This window comes from Macrotis lagotis, chromosome 5 (assembly GCF_037893015.1).
Source record: "Macrotis lagotis isolate mMagLag1 chromosome 5, bilby.v1.9.chrom.fasta, whole genome shotgun sequence".
Taxonomy (NCBI): Eukaryota; Metazoa; Chordata; class Mammalia; order Peramelemorphia; family Peramelidae; genus Macrotis; species Macrotis lagotis.
The window spans coordinates 246507617-246519749 of NC_133662.1; the positions used below are offsets into that span (position 1 = coordinate 246507617).

The 12133-nt window shown below is 44.2% G+C and overlaps 1 protein-coding gene and 1 pseudogene across 1 annotated transcript in view; one reads left to right on the plus strand and one right to left on the minus strand.

Moving 5' to 3' along the window:
• Window positions 1–12133, minus strand: part of LRRC75A (leucine rich repeat containing 75A) — a 122690-nt gene that overhangs the window by 14784 nt on the left and 95773 nt on the right. The window lies entirely within an intron of this gene.
• On the plus strand, window positions 3426–3529 carry LOC141490355 (U6atac minor spliceosomal RNA; annotated as a pseudogene).

Consider the following 12133-nt stretch of genomic DNA (forward strand, 5'->3'; position numbering starts at 1 on the left):
ATCATTCACATATGAGTGCAATGCCACCTCCCTGCCCCCCCACAATGGATCTCCAAAGTACTGCCTCAACTTCCAAACAAAACCTCACTGCCCACCCACTACCTTCCACTGTGCCAAAACCAGGACCTTCATTAAGAAAGATCTAGCTCTGACATGAAGTCAGACAGACTTGGAAGTAAGGAAGACCTGAATTCCAATACCATTTTTGTCATCTATTAGCAGTGTGACCCTGGTTGGAGTTATGACCTCTCTGGACCTAAATCATTTTATGATTCACTGGATCTCAAGCCTTTTAGGCTGGGATGGAGCTAGAGCTGGGATCTCACCAAGAGTCATTTTTCTCCTTCACAGGAGATGACCACTGCTAAGCACTCCTCCATATGTGCCACCTAAGGATTTCACTGGTGTGGGGGACTGACACTGAGGAAATTACCTCTACCATTACTGATCAATAACTGTTCCATAAATTAGGAGCAAAGGATTGTGGTAGAGGATACTTATGAAGGATGCAAAGATGGGGCAGCTAGGTGGCATAGTGGAGTCAGGAATACCTGGGTTCAAATCCGGTCTCAGACACTTAATAATTACCTAGCCGTGTGGCCTCGGGCAAGCCATTTAACCCCATTTGCCTTGCAAAAACCTAAAAAAAATGAAGGAAGCAAAGAGCACTGTTCTCTAATTTTACAGATGGGAGAAACTGAGAAAGAGAGGGGTTAAATGTTTTTCTCAAAGTCAAGCAGGGAGTCCTTTTCTTCCAGAGGCAACCCTCTTTCTCACAATCTTAGACAGACTGAGAAGTTAAATGATTTTCTAAAGCCAGTATGTGATCAGGGGCAGGACTGGAACCCAGATCTTTCTGATTCTGATGATGGTTCTTAACCCATGTGACCAAGATACCTTTGGTCATCCAGTTTATTGTCAGAAAGAACCTGCTGGGGATAGGAGTAAAGGACCTTGGTTCTAGGAGTGACTCTGTAAGGTACCTTCTATCTGCTCCTGGTTTGTGATATTATCTTTCCTGACTTATCCCTTCCTGGTTTGTCTAGCTCCACTGGCTTTTCCCTAAACCTTGACCAAGAACTACTGTTATCTACACCCAATCCAACATAACTGGGGGAGTGAGGAAGGGTGTTTCCAAGAGACCAGGCATAGTGATGACAATCAAAAACCAGGCAAATGGGGAGATAGAAAGATGAAAATATAGATTTGGGGTTGGGAGGGGGATAGGAGAAAAATCTATTTTTTGCCTAGAGTTTCCTCATCAATCAATGAATGGTTAATATGTATCAATTATACAGATACAATGTGCCAGACACTGTATTAAGTGATGAAGATACGACAACAAAAATTAAAAAAAAACAGTATTTGCCCTCAAAGATAATGACTTCCAACCTGTGATTTGAAGAGATAGTGGTGCTTTCAACAGTAATGGAAAGTTTGGAAGCTGGGTGGGTTTAAGGGGAAAGTTAATGAATTCTGCTTTGGATATATTATCCTACAGGCAGTTGGGGATAGCACACTGGAGTTCAGGACAGACCCAGGGCTGAATGTATAGATCTGGGAATCATCTCTATAGAGATGGTGAAAAAACCATTGGAGTAAAGTCAGCTCAAGGGTAGAGAGGAAAGAGAAGAGAGACTAGAACAGAGCCTTGGGGAATTACAGTAGTGTCCCAAATGGGGATGATAAATCCTCAAAGGAGAAAGAGAAGTCAGATAGGTGGGAGAACCAGAAGAGATCAATACTGGAAAAACCTAGAAGGTTGTGAACCAATCCAACCATTCTCAAGGGTTACAAAATTATACATTCCCTTTGATCTGGCAATTCAACTATCAGGTCTGTATCCCAAAGAGATAAAAAACAAAAGGAAAATGTCCTACATGCATGAAAATGTGTCTAGCAGCTCTTTTTATGGTGGCAAAGACTTAGAAATTGAGAAGATGCCCATTAACTGGGGAACAGCTGAACATGTTGTGGTACATGATTATAATGGAATACTATTGTGTTGTAAGAAAGAGGCAGATTTCAGAAAAACCTGGGAAGACTACATGAACTGACGCAAAGTGAAGTGAAGAAAAGGAGAACACTGTACATTAACAGCAATATTGTACACTAATCAACTGTAAATGATTTATCTAATTTGATGATCCAAGACAATTCCAAAGGACTTATGATGAAAGATGCTGTCCATCTCCAGAGCAAGAAATGATAGAGTCTGAATGGACACTGAAGTACATTTTTAAAAACGTCTTTATTATTCTTATTTTTCTTTTGCTTGGCTAATATGGAAATGTTTTGCATGACTATTCATGTATAACCTGTTTCAAATTACTTGCTTTCCCAACATGGGGAGGGAAGTGAGAGAGAGAATCTGGAACTCAAACATTTTTTAATGAATGCTAGAAATTTTGGTTTTTCATGTATTTGAGAAAAAACCCTAAAACTGAATGTTAAAAACAAGAAAAATTTCATAAAGGAGAGAGAAACCAGGAGGAGAGGAGAAGCAAGACTACTGAGGGATCAAGGAGGATGAGAATTGAGAAGAGGTCATTTACTTTGGCAATTAAAAGATCATTGGTTTTTATTTTGGTTTGCTTTTTAAGGCTGGGGAATATTTAGGTATGTTAATAAGCACTGGTGAAAGGAAGAAGCAGGATGGAAGGAGAGAAAGAGGATTAGAGAGATTCTAGGGTTTGGTGGTATTCCCTCTTCCTTTAGAACCCAGTCTCATAATTTCTGGAGTTTGGCCCCAGTAGGGAGGCCACTTCAGCCTGAATGATAAAATCACACTGGGCTCTACTTCTTAGGTCTCAGATCCCAGCCCAGGAGTGGGACATCCATTTCCCCAGCCCCACAATCCCAACCATTCAACTCTATCTTTCTCTGTTTTGCTCTGTCCATCTCTCTCTGTTTCTGTCTTTCTTTTTCTCTCTGTCTCTCTCTCTACTCTCTCTTCAACTTTTCAGGCTCCCCCTCCTTTCCCTTCTTTTCTCAGGTCCATACTCCTTCTACCTTTGGGACCCCACCAATCACCAGTCAGCCCACAGAGGGCCCTTTGACCTAAATAAGACACTGCTATCTCCTCTGGTACAAACTTTATAGTTGAACAAATCACTTTCTGGGAAAATGCTAGCTTCCCATACCTCACTGCAATCACCAAGCTTTTATTGTTATTATTATTATGATTTTTTAAGGTTTTTTCAAGGCAATGGGGTTAAGTGACTTGCCCAAGGCCACACAGCCAGGTAATTAAAATGTCCGAGTTTAGATTTGTACTCAGGTACTCCTGACTCCGGGGCTGGTGCTCTATCCACTGCGCCACCTAGCCGCCCCAACACGCTTTTATTAAATACCTCCTGTTTACCAGGCACTAGGCTAGGCCATTTTTCTGTCCTTCATTTGAAAAGGACCAATGACGTCTTGGAATGTTGTATGAAAGGAGAGGAGGGAAGGATGGAAGAGGTTTACAACACACATATGTTTAAGGAATTGCCACCTGCTATGTGGAGCCAAAGAGACAGAGATGAAACAGTCCCTGCTCTCAAAGCACTTCTTTCCCAAAATCAAGCAACAAATACTTATTAAGCAACATCTGTATGCCAGGCAATGGGTTAGGCCCTATAGAAACAACAACAAAGGCAAAAATAGTACCTGCCCTCCAAGGGTCTCATTTTCCCTTTGAGTCTCTCTCTCTCTCTCTCTCTCTCTCTGACTTTGTCTCTGCCTCCTTTCTATTTCTATGTCTGTGTCCTCCTCTCTCTTTTTCTTTGTCTCCTATTTTTCTCATTCTCTTTTCTTCTCTCTCTCCTCTCTGTCTCTGAATTTTTGTCTTCCTCTTTCTGACTGCCTTTCTGTTTCTATATCTGTCTCTCTCCTCTTCTTTTTCTCCCTGCCTCCTTTCTATTTCTCTCTCTCTCTGAATTTATATGTCCCCTTTGTTTCTGTCTCTCTTCTCTCTCTCTCTATGTCTCTGCCTCTTTTCTGTTTCTATATCTCTGTCTCTCTTCTCTCTCTCTGAATTTGTCTCTACTTTCTTTCTATGTCTATCTCTCCCTCCTCACTCTCCTCTTCTCTGACTTTGTCTTTCTCTCTGCCTCTGTCTCTTCACCCCACTTCTTTCCTCTTGTCTTCATCCTTCATTGCAGAGTATCTCCTGTCTTCTAGCACTGTTTCTCTCTTGACCTGCTACATTGAATTGATTTTAAGGACACGGGAGTTACCATGTGGAATCATAAGAAACCTCAGATGAACCTTCCCCATTGGCCTGTTAAAGGGAAAAAGCACAGAAATCACAGGATCACATTTAAGGGGAGAGAAACTGCCTACAGTCAAAGGCAATTAAAATAGTAATATGTTAGATAGTACCTTTCTTTTTTCACCCAATTTTTTATTTTGTTTGTTTTCCAATTAGATAGTACCTTTCAGTGAAAAGGGAGAGACATTGGAAGAGGGGGCTCAAAGGCAGGCCAAGTCATTTCTTCTGGCCCATCCTCCAGCCTTCTCCTTCCTTTTCCTGCCCCACCCCAATCTGCCTTAGTCTGACTTGCCTGGAGATAGGGGGATGGACTAGTTGACCTCTGAGCTCCCTTCCAGGCCAGAGCATCAACAATGCCATTTTCTCTATGTGCCCTTGACCAAAATCTACAAGACAGTCAGGAGTTGGTGGGAAAAGGTAGCACTTCTGGTTCCTTGGCCCCCTGATGGTGATCTGCCCCTACCTGCCTCTCCTGCTCCTGGCTGGGTTGAAAATCTGTTCATGGCTGAAAGGCATTCACTTTGCCGCTCTCAGAAAAGAATGCGTTTTCTAATTAGAAACATAGGAGAGCAGGAGGGACCTGGAGCTTCCAGGGCCTAAGGCCAGCCAAGCAGGCTGTGAAATATCAGCTCTGTAATCACCACTATGGGTACTTGGCATGACCCTCCTGCAGTTTCTATGGCCTAGAAGGAGGCAGGAGGGTGAGCTGTTGTCTACTCGGCACCCCCTCTTCCTTTCTCTCTCTCTCTCTCTCTCTCTCTCCCTCTCTTCTCTTCCTTGCCCCATCTGCCTCTCTCTTCTCTCTTCCAACTTCACCCTTTATTCTTTCTACTCACCCCTCCTCCCTTCTTTCCTCTCCTTTCTCTTATTCCCCCCCCCATTCTCACCTTAAGTTTCTTCCTTTTCATCACTGCCCCCCCCACCTTAACTCCTGTGGTCTGTGAAATTATTTTTAAAAAAATATTTTGATAAATGTATTTCAAAACAACTGGTTTCTTTTGAAATCCTGTATATCTCATTGGAGTCTATAGGTTATCCAAGAAGGAATCTATAGATTATCTGTTCAAAGGTGTGAGATGCCCAAGGGGTCCAGGACACAGAATCTGCCCTACAATTCATCTCCTGTTTTTTAAACTTCTCCTCCTCCTCTCTGTCTCGGAATCTGCCTCCACTCCCTCCGTCCATATCTTCTTTGAAGGAGGCCTTGCTCTGAGCTGATGGCCTCTGTTTGTCTCTCTCTCTCTCTCCAGGCATTGCACCAAAGCCACCTAGTCCCACTCTGCCATTTTATTGAAGTAAAATGTAACTTGCTCAAAGGTTGGGTAGTAAGTGTCAAAAGTGGGCTTCGAACCCAGGGCTGCGTCCTTCATTGCCAATGCTGAATAGTGTCTCCATGGAACCAAGCTCATCTTTGTCCTCTTAAGTTCTCCTCCCTTCCTCTCCATCTTTGTAACTCTGCTCAATGGTGTATGAAGGAAGACAAAGGATGGTAAGTTTGGGGTTAGGAGGGATCACTGGGACCATCTAGTCCAACAATTACAGTTAAGGAATCTGAGGCCCAAGGAGACAAAGTGACTCATGCGAGGTGACGGGAGAGCTAGGGCTTCTGATTCCAAATTCAGTTTTCTTTCCACTGTACCACATTGTCTTCTCAATACTTGGAGAGTTATGTCCAAGCATGGGAATGCTGTTCCATGGAAGAGGGATTAGACTTTTTGATGAGTTTTGTTTGGCCCCAGAAAACCAAGGTACAAGAGGTAGTTGCAGAAAGGGTCAGCTCTTTGTAACAATTAGGATTGTCCAAAAGGAGAATGACCTTGGAAAAGGATGGATCTTTAAGCAGAGGCTGCAAGATCATTTGCAGGTGTATTGAAGGAGGCATTTTGGGAGGGGCAGGAGCATAGGGTTGACCAGATGGCTTGTTTTCAAGTTCCTTCCAGCTCTAAAAATACCATGATTCCGTGTAATCTGCAACAGCTGGGAGGCTAGAGACTCTCCTTTCCTGGAGATCTCTAAGCATGGGAAGAGTTTTCTTGCCCTCAGGAGCTGGAGGAAAGGATTAAATGCCCTGTGAAGGGGCCTCCCTTTGGCTTCCTCTGCTTTTGTTGGCTAAGTCCGGGTGACCCCAATTATAAGGATCTAGGCTCTGACCCAGCAGGACAGAGTGCTCTGCTCCTCTACCCGGAATGCCTCATGTTTGGACAAACAGCCCGCCCGGAACGCTCCGAGCCGGTTATTGGAGAGAGAGGCGAAGGCGGGGTGGGGAGCCAGCCCTTGGGAAAGGAAGTTTAGTAGCGAGGGGAAAGGTGAAATACTGAGACAGTTGACAGCAGGAGCTAATTTGCCAATTTGCTTTAACTGTTTCCCCCATCTAAATGCTCACCTGGCATTCCAGTGCCATTAGGGCCACTTCACCCCTATGGAAGGCAGGAGAAGCCTCAACATTAATGGGGGGAAGAATTTCAATGGAAAGATATGGCAGGCTTTTTGTCAGACACAGTATTAACTATCTGGGACACAAACAACAAAGAATCTTCTTATCCTCAAAGACCCTACATTTTAATGGGGAAACAACACATAGATCAATGCATCCGATGAAAGCTAGTGCACCTAAATATGACCTTCTAGCAGGGCAATGGATATAATGAAACCGAACAAATATGACTTCCTGGTAGGGCCATGTGTGCAATGAAACAGAACATATATGGCCTCCAAGCAGGGCAATCTACACAATGAAACAATAAATATGCCACCTAGAAGGGCAAAGTGTACAGCGAACAGAACAAATAGGACTCCCTAGTAGGGCAAAGTGAACCATGAAACATTAACATAAAAGACGACTTCCTAGTGAGGCAATGTATACGGTGAAACTTAGCACACCTAAATATGACACCTGGTAGGACAATGTGTACAATGAAACATAATAAATGACTCCCTAATGGGGCAATGAGTATAATTCATAACAGATATGACTCCCTAGTGGGACAATGTGTACAATTCTGGAGAGTCAAGGGCAGGATCTGAAGGCAAGGGAGGATGCTTGACTCAGGCACTTTTTGTTCTGATCTGGATTGTACCAGCTGGCCTTCGGGCCTGCTTCCATCACTGAGGTTCTATGATTCTAGGTTGCCCTCCTGGGGTGTGGGATCTTTGCAGTATGAACCCTATGAAAATATTTTCTAAAGTGTATAAAAATTAGAATGCTTCTCCAATCCTCTCGTGAGAGATTCTCTAAGGAAACAAGATGCGCATGTAAGCGGGTGATCTTCTGGGTGTAAGGGAAACGAGAAGAGCTTCTTGGAAGTATATCCAGGCAATCAGAGGCAGAGTCAGGATTGAAACTCAGGCTTTCTGACTCCAAAGTCAATACCAATTTCCATGCTATCTTTCCAATATGAGCAGTATAAGTATAGGGTAAAGTGGACTATATGATAGGTGTAAATGAGAGATCCAGACCAAGAGAAGGGAGATCATTTGAGGGGGAGAACATTTTCAGCTGAGGGGGAATGAATGGAAGGAGATGATGCCCTTCAAGAAAAAAGGTTTTTATTGGTGGACTAATCCAGACATCTGAATGCATAAGTGATAGCTGGAATGTCAAATTCCAAGGGACAGAGAGTCTGACTGGAATAGAGAGGAATAAAGGTGAAGGATAGTGAGAAGAAACAAAACATGCCTGTAGCGTTAGGTTGGAGAGGAGGAAGAAGCACTGGGGACGACCTGGCAAATCCAGGTAACAGGCAGTGGTCCAATTTGGCTGGAATGTAGAGTGTGAGAAGGGGAGTGATGGGAAAATTAGTCTGGAAAGTTAGGTTGGAGCCAGACTGAGGAGAGAATGAATCACAAAGAAGATGACTTTGGCAGCTGAACGAAAACCATGTTGGAGGAGAAGAGACTAGAGTTGGGGAGATCAGCTGGTTGTTGTTTAGTTGTTTTTCAGTTGTGTCCAACTCTTGGTGACCCCATTTGAGGTTTTCTTGGGTTGCTATTTCCTTCTCCAACTCATTTGACAGATAAGGAAACTGAGGAAGACAGGGTGAAGAAGTGACTTGCCCAGGTATATATATATATATGTATATATATATGTATATGTATGTATGTATAGCTAATATATATGTATATGTATGTATGTATAGCTAGTAAGTGTTTGAGATTGGATTTGAACTCAGGAAGATGAGTCTTGCTCACTCCAGGCCAGGCAGTCTATCCACTATGCCACATAGCTGCTGGTTGAGTGACTAAAGCAAAAGTTTAGGAGGTTGATGGCTGGAGAGGAAGGGATAGATGCTGTGGAGGTAGGACCTGGCTTATGGGTCAGGGAAATAGGAGAAGAATTGGGGAAGGACTTAGAAGTCATTGAGTCTGACCCCTTCATACTACAGATGAGGAAACTGAGGCTGAGATGTGACCTACCTGGGGGTCACAGTCAGTAATTGTCTGAGGCTGAATTTGAACCCAAGTCTGACATTCAATCTGTCTCAAGATGACTTTGAGCTTCATTGCCTGGATGATGCCTTCAAATAGAAATGCCTGAACAAGGCCAACATCAGTTAAGGCCTTGGAACTCACCTTGCAGAGATGGGATTTGGGACAAGATGTAAGGCCATCTCATGGTTCTCATTGTCATTACAATGACCCTCAGAGCTAGAAGTGGCCAGACCATCAAGAAGACTGTTAGGAGGCAGGTTAGAGATTTAGGGGGAGGGTCCCAGCCCTGCCAAAAATGTACTGTGTGACCTTTTACTTCCTCTCTCCTGAGACTTAGCTTCTTCCTCTCTGGTAAAATGAAGGTTATGGATGTCCAGGTCCCTTCTGGATCTAACATTATTCAGCATCATGACTCATTGGGAGTCAGGAGATCAATTTTCCATCTCTCTCCTTTTCCTTACCAGGTCACCCCCTTGGATACCTTCTTAGCAGACTCCTTCCTCTCTCTCCTCTTGCTTTGTACAGAGTGTCCCTCATGCCTTGTGGCTGGGGCCCACATTTATTTAGGTCCTTTATACACCTGTGCCCATCAAGGTTTGGATTAGGATCTGAGCTCCATCCTGGGGTTTCTGAGTCTGTATCTTGGCCAGCTCAGAGGAGCCAGATGGGGCAACCTGGCCTAAAGGCAGTAGGGAGAGGATGCAGGATAAGAAAAAAAGCATCACCAGCTCTGTCTGCATGTATGTGTGTGTCTGTGTGTGTCTGTATGAGTGTCTGTGTCTGTGTGTGTATATCTTTTCTGGGCTGCTTCCCCCTACCCACCTGATCGGGCACAAGGGGAAGGACCTGTTTGTGGCATCTGAGCCCAGTAGGCTGTAAACTCTTCAAGGACAAAGGGTTTTCATCTTGTCTTTTTATCTCTAGCACTTAACTCAAGACCTAGCACATAGTAGAAATGTAATCAATGTTGGTTAAAACAATCAAAAATGAATATTGAAAAATTACAAAAAATAAATTTGACCCTGAAGAAGAACCAAGCTACCTCTTTTAACTCTTTTTACAGAGGTAGTGGTGGCATGGGGACACTCCAATATAATGGCAGATTGTTTGGAACATACTAATGAGCTTTGTTGAATTTTTGTCTTCTTTTTCTTCAAAAAATACTTGGCTATAGGGGAAGGCTAAATCTATGTTATATAAAAAGAAATGATATTAATTAAGTCTATTTAAAAATGAATGCTTACTGGAGTTGAAATTAATTAATTACACTGCCCACTCCATTTCTACATTCCAGCCTGGGGTTAACTGCATGGTAGCCTGGGAAGGGCAAAGGAATGTGGCATTTGGTCCACTGGCTGCTTGGAGTGTGCCTCCTCCTACCTTTGACCTTTATTCCAATCCTCATGCCTCCTCCTTTTCAAATGGCAAATGAACTTTTCTGCTTCCTAATACAGCAGGGGGGGGGGGGTGATCAAGGAAAGCCCTGATGTATTGGTCTGTGGTCCCTAGCTTTGTGGGCAATAGCCAGGCCTTTTTTTCTATAGTGAACCCTGTCATTTAAATTTTGGGGAGATAGTAAACACGAGCCCCCCCTACCCTTCATTTTAGGAATTTCCTTGAAATTATTTCAGGATAGGGACAGAGCTAGAAAAAGAAAGAATCTGACCCTTTTTGAGGTCAAGATCCTCCTGTCCACACACACACACACACACACACACACACACACACACACACACACACACACACACAATGATGGGACCCTCTGGCCTTCTGGGTAAACAAATATTTAGAGAGCTGACTCACTTTGCTGGCCCAGTGAAAGCCCGAGCATTTGTCTGAGGTCCATGGAGAGAGGGAACCTGTATTTTCCTCCTCCTGACATGAGTCACTTCATTTAAGCATCAGTCTCCATGTCAGTGTAAACTGACTGAGTCATGTCTACCCCCCTCACCCCTTCTTGGTGTCTGAGTCTTTCCTCTCCTTAGTCTCGCTCACCAGCCCTTTAGATAGCAGTTTCTTGCCCTCCTCTGGATCCATTCCTACCTCTGGGACCAACAAATCCCCAGAACAAAGCTTAGGTGTTAGATGCTGCCAGCTCTCTCAGAGGACTGCACACTCTGTTATCCTGTACTGAGTCACTATCCGGGGTCCGGCAGGACCGGGCTTTCTCGCCATTTTAGGTTATATAGAGATGAAAAGTGGCTTGCAAGAGAAAGCTTGCCTGGTTTCTAGAGCCATCTCTGATCTCCCCCTGCCTTAACTTACAATAATAATAGCATTTCAAGGCGTATAGAATGATTTTCAAACATTCTCTTATTTGATCCTCACAATTCTGGGAGGCAGGGACTATTACTATCTCCATTTTATGGATAATAAAACCGAGGTTAAGTGACTTACCCAGGGTCCCACAGCCACTATGAGTCTGAGGCTGGATTTGAACTCAAATCTCCCTGACTCAAGGCCCGAGCTCTATCCATTCTATCATGCAACTCCTTCAAGCACTATATTTCTCATGGTTTATTATTATCTTAATAATAATTCCCTTTCTATCTTGCCTTTAAACCAGATATTTGGGACTCTTACCTGCTTTCCAAATGTACATTCATGTACTTTAAGTCCTTCCACCCTCACAACAAGTCCCCAACCCTGGGAATGGCCTCAGCATCCTTTTCCAGTGTACAAAGGCTAGAAACTGAACCTGATTTCCTGACAGGTGTCTTCAGAGGGTTCCCCTGAGAGCCTTGAAGGGAAGGACCGATTGTGAGAGAGGTCAGTGGTGATGGTGTTGGTGGGGCAGTCTCCCCACCCTCCTATGGAAGTGAAAGAAGCTAGGATCCTTCCCCTCCCTTGGTGCAGTAGCGTTCTTCTAATAAAGTCATCCACATGGGCCTTGGAGCCCTTCTCTGAATTTTCAGGCTCATCAAAAGCCAGGCTCCAGGCCAGTGTTTCCCCAGGTACAAGAGATTTGGGAGCAAAGCCTGCTGATTCCTGAGGTAAGGGGGGTTGACTGCCATCAGGAGACTCTTGTGGGGGAATGGAATGCAATTCTGGGCAAAGTGGGGGCAGTTCAAGGGGCTGGGTTCTCTATTGCCTCTGGACCTAACCTTGTGTGGGGGATCCAGGACTCTACCTCCCAGCTACCAATTAGCCAGTGACCTTTCCTACTCTCTGGCAATTCAGATCTAGCCAGATGCAGCTGCTCCTAGGAGCTGACAGCTAATTAATTGTTACTCTGGGGAATCTCTCTCCCTCCCTCTCTCTCCCTCCCTTCTCTCTCTCTCTACCTCTCAGATCATTCCCATTTCTGGCTCCCTTCATGCTGGTGTTTTTCCTTGCCCTCCCAACGGCTAAGCATTTTCTGGGGTGGAGGAGGCAGGAAAATGATGCCTACAGATCTGGGGGTTCCCATTTTTATCTTGCTAGACCCAGCCCCCTGAGCCTCTCCTTTTC